The sequence below is a fragment of the Sinocyclocheilus rhinocerous genome, unplaced genomic scaffold (assembly GCF_001515625.1).
Source record: "Sinocyclocheilus rhinocerous isolate Xijiao unplaced genomic scaffold, SAMN03320098_v1.1 scaffold422, whole genome shotgun sequence".
Taxonomy (NCBI): Eukaryota; Metazoa; Chordata; class Actinopteri; order Cypriniformes; family Cyprinidae; genus Sinocyclocheilus; species Sinocyclocheilus rhinocerous.
In genome coordinates this window covers 150,747-157,785 of record NW_015639767.1, presented here as the reverse complement: position 1 = coordinate 157,785, position 7,039 = coordinate 150,747, and the positions used below count along the sequence as shown (strand labels likewise).

Below are 7,039 nucleotides of genomic sequence, written 5' to 3'. Positions count from 1 at the left end.
GTAGAAGCAGCGCGGAGCCAGACCCACCTCTCCCGCAGCGGCGTCTGCACTTCACACGCGTATGCTCGCGGGCGCAAATTAAGAATCACAAACGGCTGTATTCGAGTCTTCAAGGCATTTTAGGACACAACATCGTCAAGCAATTTACAGTATTCACTGTAGTTTTCCGCTAGTAAAAAGATAGTTTTATCAGTTCTGCACTTCACACGCGTATGCTCGCGGGCGCGAATTAACAATCACAAACGGCTACATTCGAGTCTTCAAGGCATTTTAGGACACTTAACTTAACTCAATTAAGTAACTTTAACGAATGTTACAGTATTCACTGTAGTTGTCCGCTAGTAAAAAGATAGTTTTATCAGTCATTATCCGTGTATGCCGTTGTTTTGCGTTTACTACAGTTCATTGGATCAGGAGGCGCTGCCTGGTGTGACTGAGTGGAGGCGGGACTAATTTGCATATTCATAGATCAGCGTATAGTAAATGAGGCAAGGGTGTAGAGTTGCATTCAAGCTATTTTAAGGAATGAGAAAATTATTTTCACAAGAATAAACATTTAAATATGTAATTTTGATGATCAAAGATAAGTTTTAAGGGATAAAATATTTGACTACAGGGGGACTTTAAATCGTTGGAACCAGCTTGTAATTTTCAAAAACTGCTCAGAATGGTAAAGTTAGTTCTGAAATTTTTTATATTTTGATATCTATGCAGTGAGATTAATTTAAGTATGTCTTAACTGTCCCAATACTTCTTGGTGTCAAGAAGAATATTTCTATAGAACATTTTGTTGTACTTTGTACAATGACTTCCATAAGTGACCTTCTGAAATCTAAGATCCATTTAAAATGATGTGGAGTTATTTGATGTGATGTATAAATAGTTAAATCATCTGGTGGTGTGAAAGGGGGTGGGTGGCATCACATTAATCTTAGAACCACACACTGTGACAACCCAGGAGCTTAGCATCGCCTCTGCATGATAACACACTCGCTCAAGTACCAGGATTATGTTTAATTGTGTTATCACGATGAACAGGCTCTGAGGTTTGGCAGGGAGTCAAAGGCAGATAAGGCTTACTGGTCTTTACCCACCCAGTGATGTGCAGAGGTGCACTTGACAAATCTAAGAAGCTTTAACACAGTGAAATGCATTGCAAAACTGCTGCTCCTCTGCACTCATTGTGTCATTGTGAAGACTAAAAAATGTACTGTGGTTGAAATACCACACATGCTTTTATACCGTGCTATATGAGACAGATTTGAGTTCTGCCTTAAGGGTGAGTCATCACGTGCAGTACTCTCATAATTAGCATGGTGCTCTGCCACTTTTCATGTCTACACATTTTGTAAAAAAAAAAAAATTTATAATTCACTCAAGGTTCATACTTGTTGGAGCTATATTACCCCTTGCGGGCTAAACAGTAATTTGTACAAAAAGTTTTTTGTTGTTTGCATGTGTTCAGGTGCCAGCAACAATGACTTCTGTTTTGCATGATCTGTGTGTTTTGGACAACATTGTTCTGTCGTTGGCTAACTGGCTTCTTCGTTTGGTTCTAAAAAGAATAAATAAATATGAAATGCTTTATTTTTCCTTAAAACTAAACAGACTTAATTGTGTACTCATAAAATGTTTGCTTACATTTAATTATTTGTACCAGCTGTACCAGTGGTTTTAAACTTTGTACTGACACCTATAGGTGTGGATGTATAAAGTTTATTTACTGCTGCTATTTCACAACAAAGCCGTTTGTTTATCGGGGTTGTGCACCATTTAGAATTGAATGGAGAATTTTTTTAAATTCCAATTTAATTCCAGAATTTGAAATGAGGTAGAATCGCTGATCTATATAATGTTCTCTATTATAGATCAGTGGGTATAATGCAGAATTAAACCATAAAAAAAAAAAACTAGAATATCAAATGACAGTTCTGAGATGTTGGCTTAACATGTTTGAAAGATACAGTATGTTTGAAATGCCAGCTATAAAAATGTGTATTTAGTTTATTTAATTTGGTTTATATATTTCACTTCATTTCCTAGAATGCATTAACTGTTACATTTCTTTGAATTACAGTTCAGTAAATACCTTTATCTGTCATTCCTGATTTCAAATTTACTTTTGTATTCACACCTTTGTAAATTACGTTAATGAACTTAAAGCAATTCAATTTTCAACTCTGTCTTGTTCCTCTTTTCAGTATCGCAGTACAAATATAATGCATTCAGTTTGGATTCTTGAAAAAAATTTTTTTTACAACGCACTGCTAAATGCCTGCAGTGAACTCTCTTCCTGCAGCGAATGTGATGGACAGAGCCAATTTGCTGTGTGTCATGTGTTCGTATTCATCATTGTTTTATTTTTCCACTCGTACTGTTTGGACCACTGGATTGCACACATGCTAATCCCTGAAATCACTCTGGACTATGCTGCAGACTGTGGAATATTGTTTTTGTTATATTGTTTATATTGTTAATGCATTGTAAAACACCCTGTATAAAGTACACATATTATTATTTGTAACTAGTGAATTAACCCAGTGAATTGCATGACATGGCTGATCATGTGGTGTAAAGATCTCGGCACACATGAGGGGGCGATCTGCTCCATGTAGAATAAAACAACTTTCTCTAAAAGACTGGTTTAAAGTAAGTGTCTTTAACAGGTCTGTGACCTTCTAAGGGTACCTTCTAATTGTGGTGACTGAGTGGAGGCGGGACTAATTTGCATATTCATAGATCAGCGTATAGTAAATGAGGCAAGGGTGTAGATCATGCGCATTTTTTGTGATCACATAACGGTAACGTTTGGCTTCAGAGGACTATAAATGTAGTCATGTGAACTATTTTTATTGCTCTTTTGCTCCATTACTGCAAAAAAGTGATTTTCTTTCTTATTATTTTTGTCTTGTTTTATTTTCAAATATCTGAACATTCTTAAATAAAGATACATTTAATTGAGATGCAAAACGACATCAAATAAGTTATTTTTTGGAGAAATTGATCAATATCAAGTGATGTTTGTGCTTAAAATAAGAAAAAATATCTGCCAGTGGGGTAAAAAAAATAAACTTGTTTTCCCATTAAATTATATTTATTTTTCTTACATCATTCGTTAGTGCCATTGTTTTGCGTTTACTACAGTTCAGTGGATCAGGAGGCGCTGGCTGGTGTGACTGAGTGGAGGCGGGACTAATTTGCATATTCATAGATCAGCGTATAGTAAATGAGGCAAGGGTGTAGAGTTGCATTCAAGCTATTTTAAGGAATGAGAAAATTATTTTCACAAGAATAAACATTTAAATATGTAATTTTGATGATCAAAGATAAGTTTTAAGGGATAAAATATTTGACTACAGGGGGACTTTAACATTTTTGTGATCACATAACGGTAACGTTTGTCTTCAGAGGACTATAAATGTAGTCATGTGAACTATTTTTATTGCGCTTTTGCTCCATTACTGCAAAAAGTGATTTTCTCTCTTATTATTTTTGTCTTGTTTTATTTTCAAATATCTAAACATTCTTAAATAAAGATACATTTAATTGAGATGCAAAACGACATCAAATAAGTTATTTTTTGGAGAAATTGATCAATATCAAGTGATGTTTGTGCTTAAAATAAGAAAAAATATCTGCCAGTGGGGTAAAAAAAATAAACTTGTTTTCCCATTAAATTATATTTATTTTTCTTACATCATTCGTTAGTTGCTTTCTTTATATGTAAATGAACAGCATGAGCATTTTTTGTGTTTTATGCTTTGGAATGACAGGTGAGTAAATGCTCGCAGGATTTCATTTTTGTCATTTTGTTAATGGCAGTTTCAGTTCGCTGAAATAGTTCTTATAATTTATTGCTCATTGTACAGGGAATTTGTATGTTGTCCTCTACATCATTTTTATAATCTGCTGAATACACACGTTTTATAACAGCTCTGTCGTGATTGTTTGACATGTCTGTGATTGATAAGTGTGTGCAGCTCTCCACATCTCATCCCTCTGTTTCTCTCTCTCTCTCTCATCCTGAGCTTTAATTCTGATCTAAAAGCCCAATCTCTGACTTTTCTCTTTAACAACCAGCAGAATGCTATGGATTAGACGCAGGTAACACCATCCCTCTGTTTGTGTGCTTCTCTTTTTCTTTTCTGTCTCTCTGTCTCAGGTTTGCTGTGTGCTTGTGTTAGAAGCAGGTTCTTCCTCATATCACAGACTAATGCAGGTTTCATAAAATAATTTTGTGCATTTCATGGGAATCAAACCCATGACTTGACATTGTTAGTGCTACGATCTAACTTATAGAAGCTATGATATAAAAAAAGTATTGTGTCACACAGCATCTTTAAGGCATTATTATATTATTATTAAGCATCTTTGTATTATTATTGTGTATAATGTAATTTATACGTATTTGTAATATCATTATTAATAATATCCCATTAATATATTTTTGACATTAAATACTTTGTATAACTGAAAACCTGCAGAAGTCGTTGATATGTAGCCAAACAATAGATTATTATTTTGTTTTGCTCATTTATATTTTTCAAAAAAAAAAATGTGTTTGTTTGTTTGCATTTAAATTTGTATTTATTTATATATTTTTTTTGGTTTTAAAAGTTTGGAATCACTATGTTTTTTTTTTGTTTTTTTTTACTGTGATATTCAGCAATGTTTTTTACTAAGATATTTTTTTTACTTTGATATTCAGCATTAAAACGATCAAAAATCACAGTAAAGACATGTTAAAAAAGATTTATTTTTCAAATAAATTGTGCGTTTATTATTTTTAGCTTTTTATTTAGCTGTATGTATCATGATTTCTACAGAACATTAAGGACTTTATTGAAGACTTATTTCAATACAAGTTATGTACATTAGTCAGAGTGGACTTCATATTTATTATGACAAATGAAAATGAGTCTGGCATATATGTGCAGTTTGTTCTTCTCAATGTTTAGGGTTTCCTTTATTTTCATAGCCAGTTTTTTGTCATCTAGTGACTGTCCTTCTGTCCATCACAGCCTCGTCTTCATTCATGTCCATTTAAATATGGTGTCCACCCTGACTGAGGTCTTCTGTTCATGACCTCAGTGTTTCTAAACTTGCAATTGGCGACTTTCAAGCGATTTGATAAATGGCTGAGCGTTTGTTGATCTCGGTCACAGCTGCTCGTGTGCAGCATGTCGCTCTTCTGAACTTACATGATGTCTAGAGTTTGTAGTTTGTGGATTCCTCTGTTGCTGAGCTTCAGGTTTGTGACGGTTGGTTTCTTGTGTTCTTCATCTGTAGCTCAGGACTATGAGATCCAGCGGGACAGAATCGAGTTGGGACGGTGTATCGGCGAGGGCCAGTTTGGCGATGTCCACCAAGGGGTTTACATCAGTCCGGTAAACAACAGATTCATCATCCACACAGTCCGCAGAAATATTAATCAAACAAAGACTGCATTTGCCATGAATAGTGTGCCAGCTGGTGGCCCTTTTAATTTTTTTCCCTAAATCAATTCATGTCAGAATCCCATGTTACAAAACTATTATTTAGCATAAATTGAACATAGCATGAACAGTAGAGTAGTTTTGACTGCATTCGTTAAGCTCAACCTTAGAACCCTATTATAACCGTTTTTAGGAAAATGATCAAGCAAATATTTTTGTTAAGAAGTATATTTTAAAATACATGTTTTAATATAATTTTATGTTACAAAAAAGTTTATATAATATGTGATTATTAGTTAGTACAATCTAACATTTGGTCCCAAACTACCTCTCTATTGATCAAGCAAATATTTTTGTTACATTTATGGAAAACATTTTTATATAATTTTTTTAAATGTTATTTTATATAATAAAGAAGTTTGTATAATATATGATTATTAGTTAATACAATCTAACATTTGGTCCCAAACTAGCTCTCTATTGATCCAGCAAATATTATTTTTTACAAAAATAATACATTTTATATGGAATATACCTTTTTATATAATAAATACGTTTATATAATATATAAGTTTATCACTGAGTCTACTGAGTGAGGTCTTAATTCAGGCTAAATCTGCAACCAATCTTTTTTTTCTTCCAAATAAATACATTTTAAATAATTTTAACAATTAAATGTTGTTGTTTTTAGATTTGTATGTATGTTTTATGCTATTATGTTTATAACAGTCACAGATAAGCAGGTTTTAAACTGTATTTATGATATACACATTTTTTAAATAAAATTTCTAATATTTACAATTCAATATTTTTTTCAAGATGTTCCAAATTTATTTTATAACCGATTCCCTACTCGTTCCCTGCTCGTTACTGTGTTCTGAAGCTGTTCAAACCAACTGAAATGTCTCTGTTTGTGGACCTACTGTTTTGCTACTATGTACTTTTAATTTTCTAATCTTAATTCATTCACATAGTTTTTGATTTGTGTGTTTGACGTGAAGCCATGTGCTCTACCTGACAGGAGAATCCAGCATTATCAGTGGCCATTAAGACGTGTAAGAACTGCACCTCAGACAGCGTGCGTGAGAAGTTCTTACAGGAAGCTCGTGAGTATCAAGAGTTCACACTAGTGACCTACATTTACATTTACATTGAATCATTTAGCAGACGCTTTTATCCAAAGCGACTTACAAATGAGGAGAACAATAGAAGCAATCAGACGAACGAGAGAGCAACAGTATGCAAGTGCTATGACAAGTCTCAGTTAGTCTAGCACAGTACACACAGCTAGGGTTTTTTCTTTTTTTAATAGAATGGAATAGAATAGAATAGGTAAGTGCTAGTATTAGTTCGTCAAGTGCTGGCGAAAAAGATGTGTCTTTAGACGTTTTTTTGAAAATGGCCAATGACTCAGCTGTTCGAATTGAGATCGGGAGGTCATTCCACCAGCAGGGCACAGTCCAGGAAAAGGTCTGTGAGAGTGATTTTGTGTCTCTTTGGGATGGCACCATAAGGCGACGTTCACTTGCAGAACGCAAGCTTCTGGAGGGTGCATAAGTTTGAACTAGCAAGTTTAGGTATATTGGTGCAGCGCCAGTTGTTGT

General features: G+C 34.0%; 1 pseudogene; it reads left to right on the top strand.

The window, feature by feature from the left end:
- The window catches only part of LOC107751690 (focal adhesion kinase 1-like), a 76,991-nt pseudogene that overhangs the window by 42,797 nt on the left and 27,155 nt on the right, over positions 1-7,039 (top strand).